This window comes from Apostichopus japonicus, chromosome 12 (genome assembly GCF_037975245.1).
Source record: "Apostichopus japonicus isolate 1M-3 chromosome 12, ASM3797524v1, whole genome shotgun sequence".
In the NCBI taxonomy this organism is placed as follows: domain Eukaryota; kingdom Metazoa; phylum Echinodermata; class Holothuroidea; order Aspidochirotida; family Stichopodidae; genus Apostichopus; species Apostichopus japonicus.
In genome coordinates, this window is record NC_092572.1 from 30,000,197 (window position 1) to 30,017,332 (window position 17,136).

Consider the following 17,136-nt stretch of genomic DNA (forward strand, 5'->3'; position numbering starts at 1 on the left):
TTTAAAATCATTGTACATTAAAATTGTATAAGTTTCCAATAAATAGAATACTTGTAGTTACTAAAAATAATTTTTTCACCCCCGAAACATCATTTGTTTGATTATGGGGTCAGTTATAACAAATGGTTCCCGTTGTAACTAAATTATGAAAAATACAGTGAAATTTCATTTTGTGCAGATTTGTACATAGTAATCATAGATATCATCAGTTTTTTGGACTAATTATATTTGCTATAGCATAGTGCTCACTTAATAGCTTCAATTTTTTTTTCGACATCAAGGCATTAGACAATAGTGGTGAATTGAAAACACCCTCCATTTACTGTCACGCGAGTCACAAAATTTACTGTTTTTTCTTTTTTTCTCCTTGCCTGCACAATAGTTTTACCCCAAATAATGAATATCAAGTCTTCACATAGATACCAAAAGGATTACTGAATTTTCCTTTCCAGAAGATATTCAAATTTTGCGGAAAATCACCCTTTATGAATGTCACGCGAGTCACGTCACGCGAGTCACGTCAAATCAAGATAGTGTTTCTACCTATTTACTGTGTGTTGGACTAATTATATTTGCTATAGCATAGTGCTCACTTAATAGCTTCAATTTTATTTTGATATCAAGGCATTAGACAACAGTGGTAAATAGAAAACAGTAAACACCCTCCATTTACTGTCACAGAGTCACAAAATTGACTGTTTTTGCTTTTTTTCTCCTTGCCTGCACAATAGTTTTACTCCAAAATAATGAATATCAAGTCTTCACATAGATACCAAAAGGATTACTGAGTTTTCCTTTTCAGAAGATATTCAAATTTTGCAGAAAATCACCCTTTATGAATGTCACGCGAGTCACGTCACACGAGTCACGTCAAATCAAGATAGTGTTTCTACCTATTTACTGTGTGAAAATTACAGGGATTTTATCTAGTTTGATGAATGAATCACTGATTAAAGATATCATATATGCATTCCCCTTTAATTAGGCAACTTGAATAATATGGGCACACATAATGCAACTAATTATCATAATTTCATTTGAAATATCAGAATTTAAAATCATGAATATTTATTCGCAATATAATGCCTATTTTATCACCACATTTGGAAAGTTAGCACATGTCATTGATTTTTTAGTATTATACTAAAACATAATCTACATTTGTATCTGGCAATGCCATGTGCTATGACTTGACAACCTTAAGGTCTTAACTGCTCAATCATTCCCAAAATCCTATGAGCAAATGTATCTTCTCAAATATTACACTTTTGGTTTATTCAAATATGACAAATGAGAATGGTAATTTGAATCACATTTTGATAGATCTGTTTCTTCTATAACTTTCAAATGAGTGACTTCAACAGACTAAATATTGTTATAAATATTAATTGACAAAATATATTGCCTGAACAACTGTACTACCTGTACAGTATATTACCTACTGTCTGCAGTCATGAAGGTAACTCGGGGACATTAATATCATCTGGACATTCCCAAGGGAAGTACCTTTTGGACACTTTCTAGACCAATGAATGTTATATTTCACTATGCAAGATCTGTACCCTCAATTCACTACTGCATCTGGTCTGGAAATATCCGAAAAGTGAACTTGTCACGCGAGTCACGTTTTCTTGTCACGCGAGTCACAATACATCTTCATCGTTATTTTCATGCATTACAACTTTTTTTCAAAGTTGCATAGCAATTGAGGTAGAGGTATTTTTCAACTTCGGTATGATTATAAAAAGTGATTGGAAAATTTTTAATAAGACATAAGAAATCGAACACTTGTGTGTACATTCTGATTTTTGCTAATAGTAACTGTCACGCGAGTCACGTTTAGTTTTTCGCCAATTTCACCCCCAATACTTGAGGTATAAATATTTTTTCTCTACTGTTGTAAGCATTAAGGCGTACATTCACTGCTAAATTAATGCTTTTCTCCCAGGTAATTTCTTTATTTGTTAAATGATATCAAATAGAGAGGAATTTGAGTAAAAATGTCACGCGAGTCACCATGGAATTGACCATATAAGTGGAGACTGAACAAATATATATTTGTTTAATAAATGACTGTACAGCATAACAGAAATCTTATTCTATATACACATAGTGCAGTTGGGTTAATTTGTTCAATGCATAGTGATAGGGCATTGGGATCTGATTGGCATTAGTGAAAGGGGATCATGAAAAACATTTCTGAACCATTCCCATGATTAATTTGTACTATCATAATACATTACAGCCATGATGGTATGAGATGCTTTTCAAAAGATGTGTGTATTTAAATGTTTCAAACTGGATTACAAGCAAGCTTAATAAAGATAACCTAAAGAAACAGTACAGCATCTCTGACCACAAGCAATGAAGTTTGTTGTATATGTGCCACATAACAAGTATACACTGTTTCTTGGAAGGTCAATATATGAAGAAATTTGCTTTTATGATACATGAATACTGAGCCTAGCAATGAAGTGTTTGAACCAGTTACATATTATAATGCCATGAGCTATAATTCGAAGGTAACATTCTAGTTAAAGTTCTTGCTCTTGGCATAAAACAAATATTAAGGTTCTTCTATTCCGGGTATCTGCTAGCTCCTTCATTTTGCAACTCTCAGGTCCTCCACAAAGCCGTTGAAGAGCCTCCTTGTCAAGTCATCGTCTACGACTAATTAGTTTTCATTTGTTGTTTCATTCCACCATTAACTGTTCCGATTACATCCTGCCATCCTAAAGGGGCAGTGCTCTGACAGGATTGATATCAAACCTGACAGCCAGGTGGCCATTTGTAAAGTGAACGACAATCTTGATATGTCCATGACTTTCTGCTATGACCTGATTTGGTGGAGATTGTAAGGCGTGAATTGGTGGTTGTACCCAGTCTGAGTTGAACACCATGATGTGTGTCAGGGACATTAGTGGCTGTATCCAGTCTGAGTTGAACACCATGATGTTTGTCAGGGACCTCAAACATTCAGCCATCTTTTTATGCAATGACGATTAAAAAGATCAAGCTTCAATGGCTACTTTTGACAATGAATGAAGTAGTTGAAAGTTGTAGGTTACAAAAAATTATAACTGAAGCATTGTGGTCAAAGCGAAAAGTTACGCATGTTGCAATGAAGAAATTACAGTGGTATGAATGCACATTTCAGTAGCTACTCTCAATGCACGGAGAGAACAAACATACTGTGAGATGAAAATACTTTTAGGTATCAGAGAAGGTATCTTTCTATAAAATTCTTAATTTTTCTCAACTCATAACATTTTGTGATCTAAACAATGTTTAAAATATTCATACGTGATAGTCTCAGAAACAATTCAACCAGGCCTAATGGTTTGATATTTGAGTGCACACATATGATAGCCTATAGCACAAACTTCGCCTTCTCTACACATGAAAGTAACATTGCAAGAAGTTGTTGTTAAACAATATAAACTTTGTACACACACATGCAAGAATGTTTCCAGACAATGGGTATTTGGACTATTACCCAATCAAATCATGGGAAATTTGTAAAGCATCATTGACTATTTTCAGCTTCAAAATTTCTAATGGAAATACTGTTAACTCTGTACAGTGGCGGTTGTTTGTTATCATTGACTTGTTTTCAAAGTCACACATATTAAATCATGGTAGACCATTTTTTGAAAGAAAGGAAGATGTTCATTCCAAATTGTGTTTTGTTATGTTTTGCATAGGCCTAGTTGTGAGTTTGTGTACTTGGGGTTTATTTCTCCAAAGGAAGAAAGTTTGCGTCCGCCAGATACAGAATCCTGCATGTGTAACAATGCTGATTGAACTGCACTACCTGTATACTTAAACTCCCCTGCTCTGACTGTATTATATTCTCAGGTTTGTAAGAGAATAGAGAATGAAAAATCTTGCCACAGTAAAAAATGGAAGTGTGATGTGTTGCTGATTGTTCTTGTGACAAGTTTTAGCTGGCAGATTGGGAGTGTCATCTTCTGGCATGCCAAAAGTAGGTGTGGTTTGTGGTATGGTTTAGACATGTTGTTCTTAACGCTAAATCTTTCATGTGTTTGTAACTGCTATGCTAGAAAAATGCTGCTGTGGCCTTGGAAAGCTGAAAAATCTGGCTTCAATCATGGTGCAGTAACTAAAACATTTATCAGTATAGCATATTTGACTTATTCATTTATGATACTAATGAAACTAATGCACAAACGAAATGCATCTTCATGTTGAAATATTCAAGCAGTTTCTTGCTGATTATTAGAAATAGCAACAAAATTCAAGCAATCCCATTGGTGTTGAATTCGGTTGAATATTGCATGCAAGGAAAACATTCTTTTAAGGGTCTTCTGCAATTGGTTGTTTGTATGATAGAGTAGAAAGGCTGTCAGCTTATTTGTATGATCTTTAAAAGTACAAGGTGGTTATAGCTTATACATAAATAAGTAGAGAGTACTTTTACCCCCAATCAGGGAGATAAAGGTTGCAACAACAACCTTGAGAGAGGCCTCTCTTTATAGCATGTTACAGCTACTCAGTCATGCAGATACTATGCTGCTGTCTTCTACCCCCTTATATATATATATATGTAGCCACTTTCTAGTCTGACTGAAAATACTGTACCAAATCACCCCAAACCTATTATTGACCATGTGGACTATTCCATTCTGTAGACAGGTGTATTGTCTGTCTGAAATGCATCATTTCAAACAGCAACTTGTGAAAGAGCTGGTTTTATTTACCCACAGACAAGCTTGGTAGCTTCCTGTAAGCATATTGTTCATTTAAAAATGCTGTTCAGACAGGATTCCTTCTACCTATTTTTGGGGGCTAGATAAGTCTGTATATTTTCCAGCATTTGCCCTTATGCATTTTGGAAGGAAGAACTAACTTTTTGTCAGCTGTCTTCCACATTCAGGGGTTTATTATAATGTTGTACAAATACAGTACTAGGAATATTACTGTACATGGACTCGGTGTAGAATACAGTAGTTGTGTGGCTGAGTGCTGAAACAGCTGGTGAGTAGTACTACATTGTATTATATAGGCAGCAGTCATCTTCTGCGGATGGAGGTATATAGAGGTGTGTTACAGGGGTAGGAAGGGGGGGGGGTTATGGAAGAGGCACCACCACCTCTATTATAATTAATAAGAACCATCTTGGTATATATGCAATAGGGATGTATGTCTGTGATAAAGGATTGTATTCTGCAGTCATCTAATAATTCTAGACATAATTAGCACTTAACGATTGTATTTGCATTTCTAATAGGTAGAAAGGTTGTTGCACTTCAATGATAGAGTATGCAAATATTTGACAAGTAGAATAAATAATATAATTATGGAAATGGAGTAGTTGAAAGGGAATAGTAAACTTGTCGATGGATATGAATTGCTGTAATAAGTGTCTTTGGCAGAGATCTATGTGTGTCTGTTGCCTTCAGTATATATGTTGAACTATGCTAGGCTTACTATACTGCAAACTACTTATGTCAAGTATGAAACATGCATGTTAACAACATGCAGCAAGTAAGATATGTATTGCAACAGTCAATGTTTTGTATGCAAACAAGGAACTATTTTGTATTTTAATGATAGTGGTTTATTTATATTAATTTAACATCAGGTTTAAGCTTTTCCAAGCAGGATGGGGTATAGAATGCAGTCAGGGAGATGTAGCCATTTTTATTTTTACACATGCTTATTTACACTTGTTCATAACACACACACACAGTTTGCCAGCTGTATTGATGATTTAAGGTGAGGTTTCATGTACTATGTAACATACAAGAATCATGATGTTTGATTGCTTTATGAGATTGAAGACCATATGTATCAGAAAAAATAAAATTCTGGTGTAATTTAAATACCACAGTAGTACATATAGACAGATTTAAAAACATGACATGAAAAAAAGGGGAAAACTTTGAAACACATTAGAAATAATCTTCATCTTGAGCCAAAGATGAGAAATTGACAAGGAAGTTAATAAGAATCTTGTAGATTGTTAAGTTGGTTATTTTTTGACAACTGTAAAGTATTCCAAATTTGATGGGTTTATGTAATAGTTTGTAAAAAAGGAATTGCAAAGGAAACTTGTAGTGAATAGTGAAACCAACTTTATTTTGCCAGTTTTACCATTTTGTGACAATACAGTTTGTCACTGGTCAGTTTCCATCGAAGGACAATTTTGTTTCAGAATTGTTTGCAGGTTAAACCCTAAAATAGCTGATTTGGTTGTTTATGTTATATCCTATTCAGTACCTTACCAGCATACTAAGATTGAATGCTAAGCAGTCTGAGGTACGTGCACACTTACTTGTATTGTCCCATAGACCTGTCTGATCATTGTAATGGTTGAATGGATATTGGCTGAGGCATTAGAAGCAATGATACCTACCATCTGGGAAGATCTGGACCTTGCATTTTCTGGTCGCCTAAAGTAATATGGATCTTTCATCCTGGAGAAAACCCATGGGTGTTCCCATCTGAATTAGTGCTAGTCCAAATTGTAAGCAAGTAACAGACAGCATGCTGGAAGTGTTTGGGGTAGTCTTCCAAAATTTATATCTATAGCATCAACCACCTGCACTGAATGAGTTACATGCTACTTGTCAAATTGATCTAATGTGCAATGTTTAGCCTAGACATCTCTGTCATATTGAATGATAGTACCCACTCTGGTAATGAGAAACCCTGCATAGTTTCATGAAGTATTGTATGGTGTAGGAGTATTGGTGTGGGCCTCACTGTTTGGCAGGTCTATGCATTATCTTATGTAAGTAAGACAGCTGTCTACATGGTACTTTACTGATGAAATGGGCCCAACAAATGAGTATTCAAATCTGTAAACGATTGTGTTGAATAAGTTGGCAGGTCAAAACCTTGGTCTCTCAAACTGCTGTCAGTAAGGCCGATTAAAAACACTGCTCTTCTCTGACAGTTGTAGATTACTTTAAGTAGTACTGTCATGTATGTGTTCTCTTACTGGGCTGCTGTGAATGTTCAGTATTCTGTGGCAGCTTCCTTGCTTTTTCCCATTTTCCACATTTACTGTTGGAATTGTCTCTCAATATTGTACATATGTTATAAATACAGCAAAGCCAGTGTTGTTGACAATATTCCTTAATACATTCTACCTATGATACCAACACAAAGTCTAGCATACTTGTAAGTCCTAATTAAAGGGTAGAGCAAACACCCATTCCACTAGTGATGTCACTCTTTAAACATATTCAACCATATAATCAGTTTCAACAGGCAGAGCACCTGTGTAAAGGTAGGACTTCATTAATAGACTTCACTACAAACGACAATAACTCAAAACTATCACTTAACCATGTACTGCTTAATTAAATCATTGGGTGACAAGACCGACCGTAGATAAGAGCGAAATAAAACATTTAAACCAACTGATAAAATATGCGCTGCAAATAGTGCAGTGTTTGTAATACATCAACACTGAGAAAGAAGAGAGATGATTGTATGTCATTAGCATATATTTGCATGCTCATTAGCATATATTTGCATGCTAATAGCTGTGTACCGATGGACATGGTTTCTACATCACTAAATGTACTCATCTTGGGGTTCTAATATTTGCAGATGCATTTAGATTACCAGCTGCTGCACAAAGAATTGTTACAGTATTTCGGTATTTTACTCATTGCGTTTAATTTACCTATGAGAGCTCTATCAATTAAAGATTAAAACTCTCAAATCTACTCCAGGGGTATAGGGATTCATCTTCGTAATTGTGGAAATTCTGGGCATATTTTGTATCACAACCTTTATATTGACAGAAAGTTAAGATATTGGGAATTATGGTATTTTATCTGCAAGGGAGCAAGCGGCTTTAAGAGCCAGGAAGGGGCTAGCCCAAGGGAGGGGGTTGAGCCGAAAAAGAGAGTGGAGAGCCCGGTGTGCTTTCGGCCAGAGTGAACCAAGATCGTGGTCACAGGTCCAGCAATATAAAGCCACATGCAGAGGTCGTCCGAAGCGGGAGCCATTGTTACCCATAGAGCTCATGACATGAGCTACCATGGGGAGAGCTAGAAGTCCTCTCAGCAATAGACACCTGAGAGGTTCGAGAAGGATTTTACTCCCAGAGCAAGTGCTCTTCAAGGAGACAAAAGAATTTAGTCAGAGGCATCCAACGACCCACTTACGGGCACAGCTATTCCAAAGGAGGCCTCGTGGGGACAGTTGAGGTAGTCAGAAGGGTACTTTGATTTCACTCATGACTGGCCCTCAATGCTTCCAAGAATCCTCTACCAGCTGTGATCCTGGTAGACCACACCGCACATGCCAAACCTTGGTCCACCTTACAGAGTACTCCCCTCCAGGTTTCAGAGTGTCTTCATTCCGTCCACCAATGGTTCCAGAGAAAAGCTTCTAAAGGATCAGTTCACATCGACTCACAGGTCCAACAAGGGTGTCATGGGATGTCGACATAGCCAAAAGAATCGGCCTGATAAAATGCGTCGGCTATGCTACTATTCGCCAAAGTCCTCTCCTGAGCGTCCATAAGAGGCAGAGATTCAAACTGTCACGGCAACTACAGAGGCTCAAACAGAGGTTTCTACAGAGGTTACCGGTAACAATTGTGATGCCCATCTCATTGAGGATTCCCCACTGGTGGGGATTCCCCACCGGAGGGGATTCCCCACTGGTGGGGTGAAGAGGCATCGGGTGATCTAACTCACTAGTTCAAAGCCTTCAGTCAACACTTTGATAAAATGAAACTTTAGTCATTCTGGGGATGTTTTATTCTATGGGGGGGGGGGGAGAATGCTTCCTAGGAGAAAATGGGTACCAGAATCTCTGCTACCATGGGGCCTATGCCAGAGATAGTGATACCTTGTGTCAGAAAATGTTCCGTGTTTATATTCATTTAATCATTCTAAAAATTCAGTATATCATAACCAAGCGTGGCAGTTTTTGTCGTTGGTTGCACATAATGGTGTTACCATAAGGGGCGTATACTTCAATGCAATTAGTCTGTACTACATAAAGTTTAGATACCCTTATTGATGACAGAATACCTCAGTCTTCAAAATTTTTACGCTGAGTGTATTTGTTCAAGTCTTTGAAAACTGTACAAGCCAGCTGCACTTGTTCGCAATTCAGTCAGCTTACACATTATTTAAGTGCAGTCTTTCAAATTCCTGCAAAATTTACACGAAATTTCAGACAGTACTTGTCTCAGACAAGCAGCTGTTTCGCTGTAGATGAGTAATAGGACTGTTCCATTCTTTCAGACAGGGGAGTTAATTAATAAACCACAGAGATGTTTGGAGGTAATGTTATCAGCAAAAATTTCCTGATAAAGCTTTTCAGTTGACACTTTGATTAACTTTGAGAAGAGAGGACACTGCAACACTGGCCGTACTGACCACTGTCATTAAGTCCCATAAATAGGAACCTAGTTGACCATTTTATTGTTGATATACTCTATTAAACAAACTTATGCTTTCTGTATTTAAGGTAGGAAGTATGTCGTACAAGGTTGCAACTACTACATCATGAAAAGTAATATATTTTTAAAACAACATAAAAAAATGGATTTGTTTATAAGAGACTGTATATGGAGCTGAAAGCCAATTTTTATTTCAAATAACAAAGAAATTTATTTAAGAACATAAAAGGTATGAACAGGTTTTCGATTCCTTGCCGAGGGAAATGGAACCTGTGCGATGGTGATGGCATGTGTGTGTATGTATGTATGCAACACTTGCTTGTAAACACGGTAACTCAATGAGTTAATGTTGGATTCACTTCATAGTAGGTACATGGATCTGCTACACTGAGTACAAGAAGCCTATTGTTTTCTGAGAAAGTTCAATGGTCATTTGGGGTCAATCACCAACATCTGAAACATTGTGAACACGATAATTCAAAATGTACATCTTTGTTGAACTTCATTCATGGTATGCAAATTGCAGCTTGTTGAGTAAACGAACCCCATTGAAATTGGTGGAGGTCAAAGGTCATTTTTTGCAGTTAACATAATGACTAAGCCCATGGAAAGTAGGAATCTTCAGTTGGAATATGTAAATGTTTATGAGATAAAGAATAAATTCAGCCAAAATGACATAACTTTGATGGCATTTTAAGTAGACATAGGTTGAATATGTTTTAATGTAGGGCATCACATAGCAATAGATTCCATGTGACCTACCACTCATATGCTCTCTTTTTCTTCTTTTTTTTGTTTTTTTTGTAATTTGACATAAGCATAGTAGTATGTTATGTGTCAAGGCTGGTGTTGGTTCACTTTCTAGACTGTGTTACGTACCACTTGTTTTTTGTAAGTGTTTCAAGTGTGTGCAGACAGCAGCATGTAGTAAATTTTAATTCATTTCTATTTTTTCAGATTGTTGCTGGTAGCCATGTTTGTTTGTGATGAGACAGATGACATTTGTTCCCAATGGCAGCTTAAATTGAATCGGCCAGATAACATACATTGTCGCATGATGGATGAGGGCGGTGTGTTCAATATTGACATCAGAAGTTGCTTGGTAAGCAAATACAATCTTTAAATCTTTAAATTTTTCTGTGTCATCTAATAACTCTCGAAATGGAAATCCTTCTGTATTATTTTACTTGAAAATACTAGTTTGCCATGACATGATTGCTGATTAGACTGTTCATGTAGCTTAACTGTTTCTACTTACAGTTTGTAATTATTGATTAAATAATGTAACATTTACATTAAATATCTGGGACACCATGTTTCTATATTTGGATTGAACTGTTAACACATATATACTTGTTATATAATTGTTGTATCTGTGTAGATCCCTTAGTTAGCTTTAGATCAGCTTGAAACATCCAATGTTATTTACAAGACTTACATGACCTAGTGGAAATGATATCAAGTTACAACCCAATGCAAGATGCTATTAAACCCATCAGTAAAAGTACCAAATTTCAGAGGATTAAATTTTTGCACAATGCTTAAATATAGCAGAAGGTCAAATTAGATAATTAATATTTCGGTGAGGAAAACTGTTCATCTGAGTGCAGAAAGATAATGTAGTAAGGGCTCTTAGTAAATGCAGAACAGACCATAGTAAATTGATAGCACATATTGTATTGGATAAATGACTTCTTGGTTGTTGAGTCTTGTTAATTTGTTAGTATCACAGGAGAGGAGGTTCTGTTAGTGCTGTTTAAATGGACAAGAGTCTGGGTAACATTTCTGTTGCAATGTCTGGAATTGATTGCATCAACCCAAATAGTCCTAAGATATCATTGTAATGTGCACAATCAATCTGTGTTGGTTGTGAATGTTGTATGTTGCTGAAGCGAGTGTTTCTAGCAACCATGCATACATAGCCATGATGTAGAGAAGGATCTCATGGCGATCATGAAAACCGTACTTTCCAGCAGCAGACAGACCTGTGCACTGTTTATGTTCTGTGCATTGTAGTAAGGTTCAATTAGGTTTGAATGTTCTGTGGATTGTAGTAAGGTTCAATTAGGTTTGAATTAAATGAGTGAGAAACTTTTGTCTGTTTTTCAGTTTTTGAGAAATGACATCGGCAGGTAATTGTCACATATGATATGTTTAGGTACAGCAGATGATGTTGTGATTGGCTTTTGATATCATCAAACCTATGTGGGATTATTGTTGTAGCTACCATGTGTGTATACAGTGTAGACTATTCATGGGTATCACTCACACATGCTACCACTGTGTTACCTAGGATATTTGTATTGCTCAGAAGAGAGTATACCTGAAATGGTATTTAAGCCTGTACACCTAACTGGAGAACTGTGTGTTCAAATAGTGATCAAACAGTTACCAACAGCTGTTCTGACTTTTTGTGTCACTTCTATTGAAGCATACACTGGCAGCTTGTCAAAACTGCTAGAACTATTTAGACCCTGATACTAGAGTATGCATAGCTGAATAATGACATGGTTAGACAGTATTTATAACCTCAACACCAGGCAAGAACAGTAATTTGATAGCAATCTGCTCATGGTTGACTCTGAAGACAACCAGTTTATATTCGTAAAAAATATTCCCAATAACTTTCAATTACATGTTAAGCTTTGTTGAACCATTTAGAATCCTTGCAGAAATAAATTAACATAGGCTGGGAGTGTCTTCATTTGTGTTTTATAACCCTGATACTTGGCAGATGTTAGCCATTCTTTTGATGTTTGTTGATTAGTTTAATGCTAGGGTCAATCAGTGTCAAAAAGGTTCCTGTTGCTCATTAGATCCATGGAATAAAACAAAAAGAAAGGTATATTCCTCCTTAAGAAGAAAGGACAAAATATTGAAAGCATATTTGAACAATTTGCTGAGAAAGCTATGCAAACTTCTGGTTCTCTTTGTATTTGTATAAAGTTTTCTCAGAGACATGGTGTAATACAAAATGAAATACTATATCGAAGGGGACATTATCTGCTTTTGATGTATGTACATGGTTGGATTAATTTCAGCTTTAACAGAAGAGCAGACCATTCAAATTCCTCCTAGAAATCCTTATTTCTTACACAAGCTGCCACAGACTATACACAGCCTTCACTGAACCATCATTTACTGCAAAACTAACTAGCATTCAGGTAGACTTTAACTGTAGTAAGCCCTGCCACTCTGTTCTTGTATAATTATAAAGCTAAGGTTGTATACCTGCCTGTCCAGAGCTAATTGTTGTTATAGCATCATCTTTTAGTGCTTATTCATCCAAGGGTCAAACCTTGAACTACTTTTCCAGATACAACAACACCAAGGTTATCATCTCTGTAAATGGATTCTTGCTGCTGTTCAGATAACACAAAACTCAGCCAACAGTTACTCAGCAAGGAGAAAGTGTAATTAGTCTGCTAAAGTGATGGCATCTTTACCTGGTATTAAGTAATTTCAAGGTCACATGCATCTGTGCTCTTGGAAAGAGCTGCACTTTGTAGGAATTATATTGTTGTACATAGTTGTTATTAATATCCATCTAGCTGTTAAGGAAACTACTCATATTTGATCAATAGAGAGAAGTATTTATCCATGGTATGGAATCAACCCCTCCCCCCCCCCTTCTCCTTACTATCACAGACATTGTAATATGAATAGGCAGTTAAAAATAAATTAGATTGCAGAAATGTACATAGTTCTTGGTGGAGTTGCGATACTAACATAGAAATAGTGTTATCCACCTAGGAAAGAAATTGTCATTTCTCATTATGGCCCCAAAATATGCTAGGAAGTCAAATAATGGTCACTTAGGAACAGATTTCAATGCACATAATTTGCTTCACTGAGACATTTAAATGTCTAATGGAACCCACCTTTTCTACATATGTAAATCATATGGAGGATTAGCATGTCTAGGAAAGTCATTTTAAAAACTCCTGTATCAGTTTTTAGCTTGCTCGAATTTAGTCCCAATACTAATGACCTTTAACATTTCAGAATTTTGTGAGCAGAAGGCATTCATTATAAGGATGACTTAAACTCTTGGTATAAACTTCATTACAAAATCACAAACAAACAGGACCAATATTTTGCTGAATTCAAAATGAAATTTTACCGTCATTTATGCAGACTAACCTTACATACGAGATATCCATGTAAATTTGAGTTTGAGAGTGAACTTGACCACCCAGCAGCACAGGACCATTGGGTTGGAGGCCGTTTGGGTTGGAGGCCGTTTGATTTCAGCTGGCAGATAGATGTGTTGTAGACCTGGAGGTGTTTACCTCTCAGTCTGTACCCGTAGGTCTAACCTGTGATTATCCATGTGACAAAACCACAGGGTTAGCCCTATTGGTTCTAGATTGAGACGGTGGAAAACAACAGACAAATGTCCCACAAAGATGAAGCCAGTCCTACCCAGCCCTCTGGATTCACCATGTGAACGGGAAGCTGACGAAGGAACTTCGACACCACAAAGAGAACTATGTGGTTCTCTGAATGCAGATGATTGTTGTACATAATGTATTGTTGCCAGCCACACCAGGACCAGTTACTTTCACTGGATTTATAACGTGTAGTGTATAACATAAGGCCTACATTTACTTCCATTGGCTTTATAACGTATATCTAGCCCTCTAACATAAGGGCCTACACTTCTTTGCCAAGCAATGAACCTATATGTGCTAGCCTAATTTGCCTGCAGCCTACTCTGGGTAAAAGTTCTTTACCTGATTAAGTGATTTGGCTAATTGCACATTGTGGCGAGACAGAGCCATGGTATGGAACAACACGCTAGACGTAATTTTAGTGAGAAATAAGTAGCACAACTGGGTTGTAAAATTGATTGCATTGCAGCAGTCTTAAAGGCTGAAAAAAAGTACAGTCAGTTGAAGACAAATATTTACCATCAATTATGCTATCTAATGATGTCTGTCTGATGCGGGGCTACGGCAGCCATTGTACTATGTGAATGTACACTGATCAAAAAAACATCTGTCTATGGTAACAGTCCTCTTAGATGATTCATTCCAAACATGATCAGGATTGTTCAAACCTTTGCCTAACAGAGAACCCCATTTAAAATTAGTAGTTTTAAACAGTGTGTTAGCTATAATTTGCATATATATTTGGCAGTAATATTCACATATAATTTGATATTCCTCAATTCAAATATATTTTACTGCTTCCAGTTAGTGAGCTAATAGGCTTTTAAAAACACAGTTAATGTTGTGTCACACAAAGTATATGTATTGAATTATTTTATGATATATGCAAATTTATGCTTGAAGGTTTAGACATAATTTCATTATTTCTGCTGGCATTTGGGTCAATATTTAGGTTATTTCTTCAGGTAACCTAACCTTCCTTTAAAACTGATGCAAGGTAAACAATCAATTGTGACAATATTCAACCCAAACTTATGAAGTATTGTAGTGCAATATAAGATACAAGATTAGTAACTATAAGCATGCAGCAATGACAGTGAGACATCTGTTGCACTGGGGGGGGGGGGGGGGGGTGGGGGTACGATCCTCTCCTGGATTTCAGACCAGATACATGCTTGGTTCAGGGTGGGAATTTTACGGTACGCCGGTACGCTAGCGTACTGGAATGAAAATATGGCTTACCAAAATAAGGAAATCAAATGGGCCTAGTACTACACACCCTTGTAATGAGCGTACCAAAAATTCTGACCGTAAGTGACTGCATCGGCCTGTAGTAGGCTTATCTGCAATCTGCTTCTAAGTTACGGAGGATAAATTTGTCGCGCAGCAAGCAAAACTGACGATATTATGAAACAAACTACGTTCGACAAAGCCCGGTTTCTAGACTGCCTAACAATGAACAGCGCGCACTATACTGTACGTACATCAGCTTACAAGTTAACTGCAGTGTTTACCCCTACTTAAATATCACGGTAGGCTAATGTACATGTGCTGCGGATTTTCCCAGTTACCTTCCCCCCTGTCTAACACCTGTTTGTTAACATTTTTGGCACGTTTCCAAAAAACTTTTCATGGAGTAAACTATTTTGACTCCACTCTAGAATTAATTAGGTCAGTCAGTAAAGGATCGGTAAAGTTATGGGAAATATTATCTTAGACGTTGAAGAAAATTTATATCCCCGTAACATTAAGGTAAGTAAAACCATGGAGGTAAAAACACACCTCAAGCCAACCGACTCATCCGCATGAACAAAACAATCTGTTCCCCATGATACACGAGGCACAGTCTATACCATACAGACATAGCACGATATCAAGGCCCCAATAGCTACAGTATGGCCATCTTTATGAAAGTAAACCTTGCAATCCCATGTTTTAGGCCACTTGGCATGATTAACTAAATGCTAAATATTGTTTCCATGTCCTTGTAGAAAACGTCAACTTCGCAAAATACAATTAGTTGTGTTTTTCTGGTTACGTGAGATCCGTAACCGACGAAGTGGTTAGGCTATGTACTATACTCTTAACTATGGTAATTTTTCCTTTTATTGTGGTAATTCTAGAAAATACTTTCTTTTTCCCCCGCTTAACAGCAGATGTGGTCGTATGGTTTATTCATAAATGGGTGTACTACTGTAGAGCCTTGTTTACATGACATTTGTTGCATTTAGCACGATATGCCAGTTTCGCGTGAATTTTTCGAAAGTATTTTGCTCGATCTTTCGTAAAATTTGAAAGGTGTACCAACTTACTGTTCGTACACAATTGATAATTTCTCTACTGATTTTCGAGCTGTTTTTCTCTATACAGTTAATGTTGTAAAGGACGGGTTTTTTACGAAGTTCAAAAGTCAGTGAATGAAGTTGATAAACTTTCTTTCTTTTTTTCAACTTTCTTAACCATGGAATGCTAGAATAATATTTACACATAAAAGGTAGAAAGGATAATCGCATTTTTATCCACAGTTATTTCAAATTTCTTTCACAAGAAATTATCGTCATTTGTTCAATACTCCAAAAATATCGTGTTAAAATTTTTTTATCGCGATAATAAGAATTTTCGATATATCGCCCAACCCTAGTCAGCACTGCACTATGTAGGTCTACTAATGCAAAAGTACACTGTCGGTGCAGCGCAAATGTATGTACGGCACATGGCCGGTTTAAGAAGTTGTTTACATTCGAGATGGGTTGCCCACTTGCTCTTTTGACTTGCTGTGTGTTGTATGCCGTTTTATAACATCAGCCGAAAATAACATCAGCAGCCAAAGATTACTGTGCTTCGTGAAATAATTTACTTCGAAATTATTGCAGTTATTCATTTAATTTTTAAATTATTACTGCATATGAAATTCCCAGATTCTGTGAAACGTTCGTTAAAATATTTGTACGAAACTTGCATCATGAATACTGTGGCAGCCATGTGTTTATAGCGTGCTTTCCGCGAACTTTTTAGTGAACATGCTTTGTCGTTCACAAAGGGCAGAGTCCGGCAAACCCCACGTTTCTTTGGAGTGTACTGTGTAGTCTCCATCTTCCTTCAACGTTGATGATGACATCTGTTGGTGATTGGTGACCAGAGCAGACTCTTCTGGAACCATGTGCATCTGCATCACCCTCTATGTTGCTCTGACTGGATACTAGATCACAGGATGTGCTGGTATGGTTGTACTTGCCTTCATTTGATTGGTCGCATATTGTATTATAAACAGCACGACTTGATATTTGTTCATTTTTCAGGTCATTGTGCTGTGCTTACCGATTCATGAATTGTGCTTACTAACTG

At 36.7% G+C, this 17,136-nt stretch overlaps 1 long non-coding RNA gene across 5 annotated transcripts in view; it reads left to right on the plus strand.

The window, feature by feature from the left end:
- Positions 1–17,136, plus strand: part of LOC139978010 (uncharacterized) — a 168,801-nt gene that overhangs the window by 148,717 nt on the left and 2,948 nt on the right. For all 5 annotated transcript variants that reach the window (XR_011796865.1, XR_011796868.1, XR_011796866.1 and 2 more), the window contains one exon: positions 10,355–10,499. This is a non-coding gene — a long non-coding RNA (uncharacterized lncRNA). The remainder of the gene's footprint in view (positions 1–10,354; positions 10,500–17,136) is intronic.